The following is a 16,243-nucleotide window of genomic DNA, read 5'->3' on the forward strand; positions in this document are numbered from 1 at the left end:
TCATTTTAATTTATTTTTTATTAATTTATTAATTTATTTATTTTTGGCTGTGTTGGGTCTTCGTTGCTGCGCACAGGCTTTCTCTAGTTGCAGCAAGCAGGGGCTACTCTTCATTGCGGTGCAGTGGCTTCTCTTGTTGCAGAGCATGGGCTCTAGGCACTCAGGCTTCAGTAGTTGCAGCACATGGGCTTCAGCAGTTGTGGCTAATGGGCTCAGTAGTTGTGGAGCACAGGCTTAGTTGCTCTGCAGCATGTGAGATCTTCCCGGACCAGGGCTCAAACCCGTGTCCCCTGCATTGGCAGGTGGATTCTTAACCACTGCGCCACCAGGGAAGTCCCCGAAGATGGCAAATTCTGCCTGAGAAGTCTGAGGAAGGAGAAGGCAGAGCCCTTGAACGAGTCCCTATTTAAAAATGTTGCTCACTGAGCACTTTCTATGCTAAATATTATGTGATATCTAACGCCCACAACAATCCTCTGCTTTTCTCATTCACAAGTGAAAAAAATGGAGCTCAGAGAGGTTAAATAACTCCCCTAAAGTAACACAGCTGGTAAACAGCAGAGCTGGCATCTGAATCCATGCCAGGATCATCCTTTCACCGGTGGTCTGTATGATGTTTCCCCACGTGAAGGCTGGATGGGGTGAGTTCTGTTGAACCTCGGAGGAAAGGCCAGGCACAGCAGGAGCAAAATCATGACACTTAACCAAAGGAAAGGACTTGTATTGAAAAGCAGAGAAGGCTTAGACTGTCCAGCTAGAGGGAGTCATCTGATTTGCATGGATCTTAGAGTCAAGTGGAATTTAAATATTTCTCTCTCCTTTCAGCCGCAAGCACTGCAATATGTTTGTAACAATAAAATTCTGAAAGAGAAGAACAGACAAGAGTGGGTTACGAAGGGGAGAAATATTGTCGCTGTTATTGGCGGTGACAGCCAAGCTGTGAGAGCAGAGGGAAGGGTGGTGTGGACAGGTTTGGCAGACATCACGCTGTCCCACGTGGCCCACCGATGCTGTTACACAGCTTGCCAACAAGATTTCACAGGGAGGTTTTACTACACCACTATCCCCCTCCACGATGGATTCTTGGCTCAGATTACAAAACACAAGCAGTGACAGGCTGGGCACCCCTGAGACAGCTACTTAGAACTCCCTCACTCATCCTTTTTGAAAGAAAAAGTTTGAGAAAAAGGGAGAAAGTAGCATGAAAACCCACACAGGTATATCATCAGCTCTTCCCTTTCAACAATTTCTCTTTGGTTCCATTTTTATTTCTTTTATTACTTTTTCAGTTTATGGTGTCTTTCAAAGGCTAAGCATCACTTTGCTCCTATGAAGTTCAAATGCAAAGGTAAGCTTTTATTTTCCTAAGAAGACATACCAATGAAAATCTCGAAGGTTCAAATTAACTGTCTAGACAATGTTCCAAATCAGGACTTAATTCCTAGTCTCTATAGCTCTAACTTGGCAAGCTGCCCTTTAAGAAAGCACTCATTCCTGTATCTAGCCATTTGCTTGGTCCATAAATATTTATTGAGCATCTACTGTGTGCCGGCACTGTCTGGGCTCTGGAGGCACAATGGTGACGTGACCCTGCTCTTCTGAAATTCAGTCTAATTGGTGAGAGAATGAAACAAAAAACAATGACAAATGCTCTGGGAGGAAAATTGTAAGAGTTTGGCCAGCACATAGGAGAGATTCCTACTTTTATGCTGGAAGCGATGCCAGATGGAAGTATTGTCCTTAATTCTTTACACCTCCCTGTATCCAGACTCTTGTCATGGTTTCATCATGGGTGTCCCTTGGCTTCAGGCTTGACCATGTGACTTGCTTTGGTCAGCAGCAGGTGGGCAGAAGGGATGGTGTGCTAGTTCGGAGCCTAGGACTTAAGAAGTGTCACATATTCCTACTTGCCTTCTTGCACATCTATCGTTTTGATGAAAAGAATGCGGACCAGGGGGCTCACTGGTCCAAGGAGGATGTGAGGCACGTGGAGCCGAGCCTATCAGCTGAAGCCCAGTCAACCCACGGACATGTGAGCAATAATAAATATTATTGTTTTAGCACTAAGTTTGGAGTGGTTTGGTATGCAGTAATATCAAACCCTTGCAGACATTGGTGCCTCAATAAAATCCTAAAATACATGGTATTAGCTTTGGGCTTAGAAGACAGATAGAGGCTGGAAAAAGTAGCAAGGAAACAGTTATAAAGGCTAGGAAAGTGTCACCTATATTATGCAATGATAGAACATCTGGTAAAACTGTCACCTAAGTTAACTTAGAAAATGTATCTAATGAACTTGGGCAAGGAGGCTGCCAGGCAGAAGATTACAGGTAGCTGGTTGCTTTCAGCGGTATACGACACGGTACTCTCAGAGAAGAACTGGTGAGGTTGCAAGCAGAATTTAGAGGGCTTGTAGAGAGCTCAGAATTACCTGGGTGGAAAATAAAACTGTTTTTCATTGCCAGACTTTCCAGCCAGTTAAAGATTCTCAAGTACCACACAGCCTGGAAACAAAGATCAAGTCAAGGATATGGTCATCAACACAGATGCAGAGAACAAACGTATGGACACTAAGCGGGGAAAGCGGCAGGGGGTGGGGGTGGGGGTGTGATGAATTGGGCAATTGGGATTGACATGTATACACGGATGTGTATAAAATGGATGACTAATAAGAACCTGCTATATAAAAAAATAAATAAAATTAAATTTTAAAAAAAAAAAAAAGGATATGGTCATCAAGATACATCTTGGAAATAAAAACCAATCCTGGGCACTGCCAGTTAAGCCACGTCCTCAGGGTAATGACCAATCTCTAAAAGAAAGAAGGTGGCATCCTTATATGGTACAGTGCTCACAAACTTCAGCATGCTCCAGAGTCACCTAGAAGGCCTGTTAACATGGACACCTGGGCACCAGCCCTGGAGACTGAGTCGGTAGATCTGGGGAGGAGCTTAAGAACTTGTATTTTGGACAGGCTGCAGATGAAGCTGATGCTGCATCTTTGAGTAGCCCTGGTCTAGGATGAGATCCTTTTGGCTGGACAATCAGTTTCCTAAAAAACTTAAGGGCACGGTCCCACACGTGTATGTCCAAATTAACAGCAACTATGGAGAGAGACAGACAGATACAGAGAAGATGTCCCAAATGAATTTTGACACATGGGTGGACTAGAATAAAATACGTTTTAAAAAATTCATAAAGTTTTTTCTCAATTTTATTCATTTTATTTTCTTCTTTGTTTATAACAGATACATGTGCTGAGAAAGGGTGCCCTGAAATGTACATGAATGTGAATGGAAGGAATTTGGTTAGAGCCATGTCATTCAATTCTTCGAACTTCTTCTGAAGTAAATGCTAATGACTTACAGAGTAAGCCACTATCAAAGCTAAATTTAAAAGTCCTATCAATTGAAAACCCAATTAAACTCTATTGTAATTTTCTTAAATGCAAAGAATTAGAAACCATCAGATTTGCATAAAGATTGTACCCAAACATTAGTCGTTCACTTTCTCAGTGGTTATGACATACTCTCAAAAGACTTTCTTAGGACTTACATGTTAACCACTAATTATACAAATTTTACTAAACGTACAAATGCTTTCAATGAAGGACACCTTGTTTAATCTGACATACTTAGAAAGATTGGGGGAAATTAACATATCCATTTCAATACACTGCCACCAAGATATTTGCTATAAATTGTTTTATTAAATATACACTTTGGTCCAAACGTTGAATTGCTTAAATCCCTAAAATTATGCATGGGGAAATATGTATGGAATAAAATCTTAGTTGGTCTTCTTGACCATGTTTTCAACAGTCTTCTTTCATTTAGTCAATCAAGAAAATTCATTCCTTTATCTCATCTTTCTATGACAAAAATGTGCTTCCCTGCCACTTTTTTGTTTTCTGTTTGTTTGTGTTTGTCTGTAAAACTCAGAAAAAAATTTTGAGAGAATCACTGGCAAAAGCATTCCTAGCCTTGACTTTGTGCTTAAGGAGGCTGACCCTGAAAACTGCATCTCAGGGGCTCCCTCAGCACAGGGTTTCAGTTGGGTTTGACCAGTAGAAGGTGCCAAGAGGAAACAGGAGAAGAGGAAGAGAAAAGTGTGGGAGTATTTACCGCCTCCCCGGCTCCAGCTCCGGTGCTGCATCACATCAGCTATCCCGCTCCTCAACCACAGCAGCTTCCTCGGGGCTCTCCCCGGGCTTTGGGAACACAGCGTCCTCCCATGGCCCCTTGGCCTAAGAGTGGTAATGGCATCCAACATTCCTGCTCCCTGGGTACCCCTCTCCCTTGTTTGTGTCCTTAGCCTTGACCACACACCCAGAGATGGTCTCCCCATTAAAGTCTTTATTCAGACCATATGAGGTGAGCTTATATGTTTGATAGGAATATCAAACCCAATTGATACTGTTGCCTTAACTTAGGTAGTAGTGGTAGGAATAGAATAAAGGAAATCCCTGGAGAGATGCTTAGGGGATGAACTTGACAAGACAACTTGGACACAGCAGGGACAGAGAGGGAAGTGCATGTAGGAGAAAGCTGTGGGCAATGGCTAGATTTTTAGCCTAGACCCCTGGGTGGGTGGTGATGCCATTTTCTATCATTATCTTTGTGCCGCTTCTTGATGCTGTTGGATTTAGGACAAACCACAGTTAGAGTGACCACAACTGGAACAATTAGTAAAAATTGCTTTTTGCTGGCATGTTACAGTCTTAAAAACATACAGTTCAATGATTCACTTCGCTTGAGAGTCGGTAACTCTCCAGGCCTATTTAAAAGGTTTCTGAAAACATCTGTCCTCGATTAAATAACAGATACTACTTACAGACCATGTCTGTTTTCAAGGGTTTCAGAGCAGTAATTAATCAGGCAAATGAAAAAGCACAGACCTCATCTATTTATCCAATTAGAGAAACCTCTGTAAGTCTAGGGCACCAAACTGTTTAGTTTTGTTGAAATGCATTGTGATGAGTGACTGGTTTTGTATCTTAGAAAATATCAATATTTACTTTAAACTTACAGCTAAATTAAAGAAAAACAGAATTTATTAGGTAACCATCACAGGATATATGGAGACTGCCATTGAGGGGCTACCACAGGGCACCATGATGAGAAGATGGGCTCCCAAGCCCTTGGGCTTCCCTCCAGCTAGGGACATTTCAGGCTTCCTCCCTGGGGTTTTGCCTTTCTGTCTCCCATCCATCATCCACACGTGATGGGCTTGCTGCCACCGCTACCCCTTTACCCACGAGTCCTAGGCTGTCTTCCCTCATCCATATCCATCCATGTCCCTCACGACCTTAAAAATATCACTTCAAATACCAATTCCAGGAAACCCTGCCAGAGGGCCACCACCGGAGTTTACTTCCTTTACTCAGCAGTAAGAAGAGCTACTCTCATACTTAATTTGAACCACCAAATTCCCAGGTAATTAAATCAATAAGCTAACAAAGTCAGCTGTAGGCTAATGGTTGCCCTATTCCCCCACTGACTCCCATAAGGCACCAAAGATTCACTGAAGCTTAGTCCTGGAAGGGGTAGTAGACTACTTGTCCACAAGGAGACTGAGGCGGCCCTCAATGTTTGGTGCCGTCAGAACTTGAACTCACCCTTGAGATTCCCAGTCCAAAGCTCTTTCCATTCAACTCTCAGATGAGAAGCTGGCTGGGTCTGTACTTTTGGTCATTAATCTACCTCTGTCCCAGTTGGACAAATCTGCCATGGAGGAATTCTCCCAGGAGTAAAATGAAGTACAAACAAAAACATCATACCTACTCGAAATAAAAGTTGTCAGTACCATACTGAAGGAGACAACTGATCTCAAAATTTAAAAATTAAAATATTTTAAAAACACCCACACATACAAACCAATTCCTCTTCCTTTCATATTACAAGAGCAGAACATGCTTACTGAGAATAGAAAAGAAAATTAAAATAACCCATAATCGCATCACCCACAGACTCGTTAGCACTTTACTATTATTTTCTCCAAGTTATTTTTAATCCATGCATGACAAAAAAAAATTTTAACATCATATATAAAGGAGAGATGTCATTTTAATTTTGATAATCCCAAACATTAAAAATAATACCGTATACACTCAAAAAGTTATAAAATAGAGTAACGGAAAAGAGAGAGAGCATCTCAGTGTCAGGGACATGGGTTAAATGGTTTTCTGTGAAGGAAGGAATAGAAGGTACTTGCTAATTTGTGGTTATTCATATGGGATTCTGTAAAACTGCCCTTTAAGGCTCAGGATGGTGGTTCTGGGGCTCCATGCACATGGGCGGTATCTGGTCATTGCTTTACATGTTCCCAGGGCCTTGGGATCTTCTGGAAGGCAGCCAGAGACCCCAGCCAATAGGCAGTCAACAGCCTTCTCTGATGGCCTGATGCCAGGGGACAATTACCCACTCCCTGGTCTCCTTCCGGTGCCCTGTGGAGCTCAAACCAGGTCACAGGAGAGGACAGGCTCAATGAGAGGCCACAGAGACACCGGTTTAGTTAAGAGGGTTTCCATGTTCTCACCAATCATCCATAACACTGAAAAGAGACCCCTCTCTTGAGTTGTAAGTGTGGGCCAGGTCCCAGGCAAATGTACAGTAAATCCAAAAACATAGAGGGTCCCTAGGCTGAAGGAAGAGATGGGGTCACGTTAACACAGATGCCCAGATTTCAGCGATTTTCTTGATCACCGGCTCGTGCGGGAATTTAGCTCCTCCCCACTCCGGGGCTCCCCAAGGGTAGGGGTGGGACCCTCACCAGGGCTCAGGAACTGAGCCAGTTTCCCTGATAAGGAGGCAATCTGGGGTAAGGGCTAAGAGCAGTGGCTCTGGCATCTGATGGCCTGGATTCAGATACAGGTTTCCCCTGCTCTCCGAAAGCAGAGCATTCCTATTAATTCTTTCTTAAGCTGAAATGGTGTAAAGCGAAGAAGCAATTACCTTAGGACACGTCTTGCTAATGGATGCACAAAATCAATCAAGATAAAGCACAGATGCTCACAGACACAGTCCAAAGCTATGGTGGTTTGATGATGAGCATAGTTCCCTGGAGAAGGAGGCTGGCGGCTGGCGGCTGGCGGTGCTGGGGGTGCATGCTGTCTCTGTAACTGCTCAGTGCAAAAGAAGCACTGAATGCTATTTTCACTGTTTGACTTTTTTCTTATAAATGAAAATCCTCTTCAGGTTTCTTTCGGTTAGTGAAAACGGGTACTAATGTAGGTTTTTGGTGAAAGCAAAGTGGTGTAAAGCAGCGGTCCCCAACGTGTCTGGCACCAGGGACCGGTTTTGTGGAAGACAATTTTTCCACGGACCAGGGAGGGGGGCGGGGGACGGGGAGGATGGGTCAGGCAGTGATGCCAGCGATGGGGAGCGATAGAGAGCTGCAGATGAAGTTTTGCTCGCTCTCCCCGGCGCTCGCCTCCTGCTGTGCCGCCCCATTCCTAACAGGCTGCAGCCCACCAACGGTCTGTGGCCCGGGGCTTGGGGACACCTGGCTTAAAGCACACTTTCAAGACCCAGCAATCCCACTACTGGGCATATAACCTGAGAAAACCATAATTCAAAAAGAGTCATGTACCACAGTGTTCGTTGCAGCTCTATTTACAATAGCCAGGACATGGAAGCAACCTAGGTGTCCATCGACAGATGAATGGATAAAGAAGATGTGGCACATATATACAATGGAATATTGCTCAGCCATAAAAAGAAACGAAATTGAGTTATTTGTAGTGAGGTGGGTGGACCTAGAGTCTGTCATACAGAGTGAAGTATGTCAGAAAGAGAAAAACAAATACTGTATGCTAACACATATATATGGACTCTAAGAAAAAAACAATGTCATGAAGAGCCTAGGGGTAGGACGGGAATAAAACACAGACCTACTGGAGCATGGACTTGAGGATATGGGGAGGGGGGAGGATAAGCTGGGACGAAGTGAGAGAGTGGCATGGACACATATACACTACCAAACATAGGGTGGATAGCTAGTGGGAAGCTGCCGCATAGCACAGGGAGATCAGCTCAGTGCTTTGTGACCACCTGGAAGGGTGGGATAGAGAGGTGGGAGGGAGATGCAAGAGGGAGGGGATATGGGGATATATTTATATGGATAGCTGATTCACCTTGTTTTACAGCAGAAACTAACACACCCTTGCAAAGTAATTATACTCCAATAAAGATATTAAAATAAGTAAATAAATAGATAAATAAAATTTATAGTTTAAAAAAAGAAATATAATAGCAAAACATCATTTCTGGCCTCATATTTTCTACTAGGAAAGACGGACAGGTAGCTACTAGGAAATTAAGCTACAGTACAGTAAGCTCTACAGCAAGGACAAGATAGAAGGCTGTAGAAGCATAGAGAGAGAGAATTGTTGCAGTTATCTACTGCTATATAACAAACCACCCCAAAACATAGTACATTAAAACAACCACTGTTTTATTATAGCTCATGGTTTTGTGGTCACAAATGCACTCAGTTGCGTGATACTGTTAATCATGGCATCAACGGAGGCCACTAACTGGTATACATTTGGTGGGTCGGCTCCTCTGGAGGGTACAAGACAGTCCAGTCACATGCCTGGCACCTTGGCAAAGATGGTCAGAAGGCTGGGTCCAGCTGAAACTGTCCACTGAAGCACTCACATGTTACCTCTCCAGCATGGTGGCCTTGGATACTTGGACTTCTCACATGGCAGCTCAGGGCTCCAAAAGTGAGTGTTTCCAGCAAATAAAGTGAAAGTTACATCACCTTTTATGACCTAGCTTTAGAAGTCACTTGCACCCTATTCTATTGGCTGAATCAGTCACCAGCTCACCCAGACTCAAGGGGAGGTGACATTGTCTCATCCCTTCTATGGAGCAAGTATCAAAGAATTTGTAGCCTTCTTTAAAAATTGCTTCAAGAACCAAAGCCAGCCTTTGAAGACAGAGGCAGGATCCTTTCCCTCAAAGAGAGAGGAGAGAGGAATGAGTGAAGTTTGGCAAAGACCCTTAAGAAGAAAGACCATGGATTGTTCAGGGAAGTGAGAGTAGTGAAGAAGGAAGAGTAAGGAGAGAATGGAGATGGAATTTGCACTGAAAGAGATGCACACCTGAGGGTGAGAGTGAGTTCAGAATCTGGCACATAAAAGGTGTTTAATAAACGGGAATGAATTAACAAGTGAATAAAAGAAAAAACAAACTTATCACAGAGTGGGAAGAGTGGTATGATGGTTCAGTGCAGTGTTTTCAGACTTCTTCAAACAGACACCTCGGGGAGAAACATATGTTATATCACAACCTAGTACACATAAGCATATAGGGGTGTGTGTGTGTGTGTGTGTGTGTGTGTGTGTGTGTGTACACAAATGAAATGAGTTTCAAGAAACAATATCTACCCCTATTACAGGTAATAAACTCTGAAGTCTTCTAATCTATTCTCTTCCATCCTATTTCATAATTTTTCCAATGTTGGTCATAACCCACTGAATGGGTTTAAGGCTCACCAATGCCTTGAGACCCACAGCTTGAAAGACACTCACCCAAAGCAAAGAGAAGAGTTTAGAGACAGAAGGTCAAATCAAGGCCTGATTCCACTACATAAGATTTGAGCAAGAAATACAAAGTTGTTGTGAGATACACAAAAGGTGCAAAAAAATCACTGAGCTCTGTAAGGCAGAAAATATAAAGGTGTCCTCTATTTCCTTTCTTCCTTTTTCCCCCCTCATCCTGCAACTCTTTCTGCAGAGCATCATGATTTTCAAGCTGTGGGTGGGGCTGGGAGTCTCTAAGAACAAGTCAGGCTGGGGGAAGCCAGCTATTCTCTCTGCCATCAGATCCATGCCCCACCCTGCTATTCCCCTCACCATCTCTGGGGCCCTGGAGGTTGACCTGTATGGATGTGTCACCCAGCCTCCCCGGTCTCTAGCTTCCAGTTGGGTTTGCATAAAAATACAACCCTTAGCTGGGTGTATGCAGCCCCATACCAGGGTCCTCGGACTGAATTTCTGTCCCCCTGGCTTGGCACCCTTGTGCAGTGCACATCCTGCACAACATAAATGGCAGACCTGCCTTCTCCCCACCACACAACTCAGGCAGAGGTAGCTGCATTCCCATTTCCATGTTTATTGATTTATTCATGTCCCCCAATAGACAGTCAAAAACTGAAGGTGGAAAGGGCCTCATCTACCTCGGTATCTCTGGCAACTGAGCACCTATAAAGTGGAGCAGAACAAATATTTGCTGGGCAAATAATGATCAGTCAACACATACATGTTGGAATGATTCAGAAAGCATGAATTCCAACAAATTCGTGTTGGAATGAATTTTAAACTGGAGTTTTAACTCTGCCTTCCCATATTGCCCAATATATAAATTGTACTCCTTCTAATATAGTGGGGTCAGAAAATACCTCCAAGTGGCCTCTGTGTGCAAAGAACAATGACAAATCTTCACCCAGATAGAAGAATGACCTGCCCCGCCCTTATTCCAAACCAGTTCCTTAGGGAAAGGACTATCCCTGTGCCAACTAAAGAATGTCACTCACCATCTGGTTCTACAAGCATGAAGTCATTAGCCACTGCAGCCACCGATCTTCAATGCACCCTGAAAGTTCAAGGGAAAGATCAGGGATGAGGCCCTCTGTGCTCTGGGGAAAAACTGGCAGCACAGGCCTTCAGATAGTTAGATATTTTCAGGAGAAAGTTTTCTGAGCCCAAATTCTTGCATATTCTCATACCTAGAAAAGCGTTAAAATCATTAACAGAGACAACTGTTCCTTGTGACTCTCAGCAGCCTTCTGAGATTGCAGAACGCGTCTCAGGACTTAGTAAAGCATAGGTTCTTCTGTCTCGGTGCAGAAAGAATTCAGCGAGAGGCAGAGTTACAGGTAAGGAAAGAGTTTACTAGTATAGGATGCTTGCGAGAGATACAAACGGGTGGGCGAGGGAGTGCCACCCCAAGAACTTAATGGGCTATAGTTTTATAATCAAGGGAAAAGTGGGGAGGGAGAGACCACCTTCTTTCTCGTTCTCAAGTAGACATCAAGCTGCCATTATCAGTTCCTCCTCTGCATCGTCAGGCAGGAGAGTTTTCTTGTCCCTATAGGGTCAAACTAGGACTGTCCTGGCACTATTCAAATCAGCAGAAGGGTGGTAATATACACTAAAAAATGGTAAATCATCTCCGGTTTCAGTATAGTGTCATCTTTTCTCTATGTTTTTGTTTTTAGTGTGCACAGAGGAGCATGTCCTAGGAATTATTAACTTACTGACCTCATTGGGCAGGATGTGGGTCTCATTCCACCACTGTTTTATTGTTTGGGGGGCATGTCTCATGCTTCTGTTGCTTGGTTTTGTTGTTAACCAAGCCTGCTTTCTTGAGTAATCATTAATTTACAGGAGTCTCCCATACTTTTTCTCTACTTACAATCCCCTAGTGGGGTTAACTATTTAATCACCTACTTTGTCCCTTTACTCCGTCCCTATCACTCCTACTGAGATGGCTGCATGTACCCCCTTCACATATATACTGACCTACCCCCCCACCCTCCACCATCTCTTTGGAGCAATTCCTCAGAGCTAGCTGAGAGGCTGTCTCCTGGACTATAGTCAGTGAGCCCCAAATAAAACTGAACTCACAGCTCTCACATTGTATTTTTCTTTTTCAGTTGACACCTGTCTCATTCCATGCTATGCTCCTACAGGCAACACATAGTACTTGTTCAACAAAGATTGATTGAAAAAATAAGAGTACACACTCCTTGCCTATCCCATTATATATATTTAAATAATGATGGGTAGAGGATTTGGGTTTAGTAGATCCAAAGACTCTAATAAAAGCAAAGTTTACAGGATGCCTCAGTGAAAAATATCATCTGTTTTTGTCTCTTTTACTGTTCATATCGTGATCTTGAGCCCCTTTCCAATTGACTGTAGAAAAGAAACTTGCAAATTAAAAATAACTCAATCCCTTCTCATTTAAAACAGACCCTCTCGGGCTTCCCTGGGGGCGCAGTGGTTGAGAGTCCGCCTGCCGATGCAGGGGACGCGGGTTCGTGCCCCGGTCCGGGAAGATCCCACATGCCGCGGAGAGGCTGGGCCCGTGAGCCATGGCCGCTGAGCCTGCGCATCCGGAGCCTGTGCTCCGCAACGGGAGAGGCCACAGCAGCGAGAGGCCCGCGTACCGCAAAAACAAAACAAAACAGAACAAAAAAACAAACAGACCCTCTCAACCTAACTCGTTCTTCTCAGGGCTATATCCTTAGTCTTCCCTCAGGGCTATATCCTTTCTCCAAAGGTCCACCTTGAGTGCCAGGGGAAGCTCACATATCCCCATGATGGTCCCACAGTCCTTGGCCCCTGCTGTGGTGCGGCTGGTCTACTCGGACCTTGTGGGTCCTCACTGAGGCCAACGGGTTCCATCTGGTTATCTTGAGTATCACGTGGAGTGACCCCCAACTGCTGCAGGCCCATTCTGATCCTAGACTCTTTCTTCTTCACCACCCTTCCCCAGCAACCCAGGACTTAGAGACAGCTTGCACGTATTCCCTGGCTTCTCACCTTGATACCTCCCTCAACCATTTTCTAACTGCACCCTGAGTGGCTCCATAAGGCTCCAGCTCCATGCTAAACACAGAGCTCCTCTAAGGGGCTGACAATTTTCCATGTTATCCCTGAGAAACAAGGAACAAGAGCTGCTATACTAGGAGCTCACTCCTCTCTGGACTGTATTTTATTATCCCTTGCTCCTCCCCCACGGAGGGGAGCCAGGACCCTCACATGGAATTTCAAGCTTTTCTCTTTCCCTCTCACAGATCCCTCTTTTGCCCTCTGGCCCCCAAGGCTGGTAGGACTTTGCTTATGGCACATCCTGAGTTGTCTCCCTCTTTGGTTTAAAATAAAACTCTCTGTTCAGATCACCAGTTCGAATGCATCCCCTTTTCTACTCTTGATATGTAAAAGAAGCTTTTGTAATTGACAAATCCCTTTTTTCTCTCAACAAAGCCTGCCTTTCAAGACTATTGTTTGATTATGGAATTCAAGATCTTGTTTTAAAGTCAAAGCTGAACACTGATTCCTTCTTTATATTTAGATTCCTGCTAGGGTGCTTCTGGCCAAATACTGGGAAGGCCCATTCAAGGGGGTGAAGAGGAAACAAGACATTCATATATTCTAACAAGTAGAATCCCTGTTACATCAGCAAATTTGACTATTCAAGTCATAAAACCTTCACAGCCTGCTGTCTTCTGCAACCATTGCTGGGACGGTAAAAGGTCAGGTGACCCTAAACCCCTGAAAGATATGATTGGACCAAATCCCTTTCCAGCCAGCTTCTACTGGCTGGTCACTGACTAATCAAAGTTTCTCATGAATATGAACCAAAGACATGGAGATGAGAGCCAGACCACAGTAGATACTGGTCCTCAGACGTCAGGTAGAGTCTGGCCCAATGTCAGCATCCTAGTAAGATACAACTTCAGGCACTTGCCCCAGAACCACAAGGAGGTGGAGAAGGAATAGAGCACATGCCACAAGAAAAGCAAAGCCCAAAGACCGCGTGGTCCTGGTGGGTGACACATGTCTGGCATGGCTTTCATAACTTTCCAGTTCCATTAAGACTGGCTGTCCTTGGTTTGCAAGAGGTTCCCCTACCCCATACTTTCAATAAAGCTATGGGGATGAATTCTTGCCCCTTACTAAGATCTCTAACTGGAACATTTAAAAAATTACAGGTATAGTAAGCTAGTGAGTAAGTAGAGAACAAGCTTTTGAAGGTGACAGAGACCATGCACCCTTGGCTTTACCAGATTATTATTTCCTGAGCCATCCCTTGGGAGCTCTAGGTTCAGAACTCAAATACCCCAATCCAGCCAAACTGCTTTTCAGAAGCTCAACAGGGCTCGTTATCCTTTCTTAAGGGGTAAGCGCCCAACCCTCCCGATTACAGAGGTTTGCCAAAAGCTGGCTCCCCAGACATTACTAACACAACCCGTCCATAAGACAAAGCTGAGTTTGTCACCTCCACACGAAGGGAGAATGTCATCTTGCAACAGTCTGACAGTATTTCTGAGGGAGGAAGGCACGGTAATCGTTTATTGAGAATTAGAACTTTGAGGCGGGTCTCTCAAAGCAGGGAGCTTGTTAGCACTGGATAAAGATCGTGACACAACAGTCCAGAATTGGTGGAAATAGCAAGGCAAGAATTTTGAGGCAAGGGATTCAAAGACTCTCAGGGCACTCCCTGTCCGTTGATGTTTTCCACTGAAGAGTTGGAAGATCTTCTGGGGAAGTTCCTGTGGTGAACAATCAATATATTTGCCTGGACAGGAGACTCCCGGAAAAATAAAGTCATGCTAAGAAAGGCAGAGGAGTAGTACAAAGTCATGTTCATGGAGATAGGAAAGAGTGGCTGCAGTTCTCAGAGTCCAGGCTGAGCGCAGGGGTAGAGAGTTTTGGTTCTGAGGTAGCTAAGAAGACTGTCTGAACTTTGCTCTAGATGGGTTTGAATATTCAAAGCACTGTGAGGTATCCTCGCAGAAGCCCTTTCAGCTTCTGAGGGCAAACCCTATGTCCACAGGGTTAAGGATAGAACAGAACGCAAAGATAACAACGGAAGGGGTAGCCAACCCAGTCTTTGAGAGTCAGTAAAGTTAGGGAACCGTTGACCGAAACTGCCCGCCTTTTGTCTCACAACAGGAGGTCCCGATAAGGAACATGGTGCTGAAAACTAACCGGGAGAATTCGGGAGGGGCCAAAAGGAGAAAGGACATGCCAGCCCATAATATGTCCTGCCAACCTCCCAGAATGCTTCATGACGAAATCCATCTTGGCTGAGAGATGTGCGTGCCACCAGGAAGGACCCTGAGTCAGACCAAATATGGGCCAAACAAGATGACCGGCCAGAGACAATCCCGAAAATAACCCCATTACCATAGAACCTGAGACTGCGAGCCTCGTGGCAGAGCAGTTCTCCTGGGTTCCCTTACCCAACTGCTCTCTGCCCGGGTACCCCTTCCCAATAAAGTCTCTGGCTTTGTCAGTACGTGTGTCTCCTTGGACAATTCGTTTCTGAGTGTTAGATAAGAGCCCACTCTTGGACCCTGGAAGGGGTCCCCCTTCCTGCAACAGTAAGGCTTTTTAGAGGAAGAAGCACCCAAGCTGAGACCTAAAGCATGAAAAACATCAGCCAAGCTAAGGAGCGTGTATGTTGGGGTGGGGGTGGGGGGCGGGAGGGTGAAGTTCCAGGAGGAAGGGACAGCATGGACCCGGAAGAGAGAGAGAGAACAGTGCACTGGAGAGCTGCTCGTCATTCGAGAGGAAGGGCTGAGGGTGCAGATCATGAAGAGTCTTGTCAATTGTGCGTGCTAGGGAGTTTGGGCTCTTTCATGAAGGCAGTATGGAGCCACTGAAGAATTTTAGGCAGAAAAGAAAACCATGGTCCATATACATTTTTAAAGGATCACCCTGGTTGCTGGAGAATGGTTTTGGGAGAGGTATGACTAGAGGCAAGGAAAATATAGTCATACCATTTATAATGTTGAAGTCACACTGACGCATTTTTATGTTCTCCTCACTTCAGAGTCTGCAAATTCATGGAGCCATAGACCTTAAGGGTTGAAAAGAACCCTTAAAGACCATCCAGACCAAAACTTCCCTTGCAAATTATACTGCAGACCCACAGTGACTCACCCCTCTCCCTGACCCTGAGGAGCAGGGGGCAGAGGGGATGGAGGGGCTCAGCAGGCACCCTGTCCCCGGGGAAGCTGAGAGGCAGAGCAGGTCTCTCAGGAAACAACATTCTTGTCCATCCACCCGCCCAAGCAGTGACTGACTCCCCTTGACACTGGTCTGATCCAAGGAAAACACACGCCTTTCAAAACACGGAGAAATGTGCACCCAGAATGTGCTTCAACAACTCAAAAGCCAATTACGGTCCATCTAATCTAACCAAAGCTGATTTCCTCAGGTGGCCAAGTGAGAGGTCAAAGGGCCATTCCTGAGGATTTCCACAGAGCTCCGCCAGAACTTGAAGTTCCCCGCGTGTCCCCAGGGCTGGCAGCTCAACTGCTGAAGAGTTAAGCAGTTGAATCTTTCAATTTCCCCCCCTCTCCTGATAATTATAAATATGACACAGCAGTGAACTACAGCAAACTCCCTTAGAGGTGAGGATTCGGTATTCTTTCACAAAGGAAACCAAAAGAAATTGTCCGTATTTTACATTCCCCACACGTGCATGATTTTCACTGA

At 44.8% G+C, this 16,243-nt stretch overlaps 1 long non-coding RNA gene across 1 annotated transcript in view; it reads right to left on the reverse strand.

Moving 5' to 3' along the window:
* Positions 1 to 815: 815 nt before the first annotated feature.
* The window catches only part of LOC136794370 (uncharacterized), a 40,222-nt gene continuing 24,794 nt past the window's right edge, over positions 816 to 16,243 (reverse strand). The window contains exon 3 of the long non-coding RNA XR_010841075.1: positions 816 to 861. This is a non-coding gene — a long non-coding RNA (uncharacterized lncRNA). The remainder of the gene's footprint in view (positions 862 to 16,243) is intronic.

The sequence above is a fragment of the Kogia breviceps genome, chromosome 6 (genome assembly GCF_026419965.1).
Source record: "Kogia breviceps isolate mKogBre1 chromosome 6, mKogBre1 haplotype 1, whole genome shotgun sequence".
Classification (NCBI taxonomy): domain Eukaryota; kingdom Metazoa; phylum Chordata; class Mammalia; order Artiodactyla; family Physeteridae; genus Kogia; species Kogia breviceps.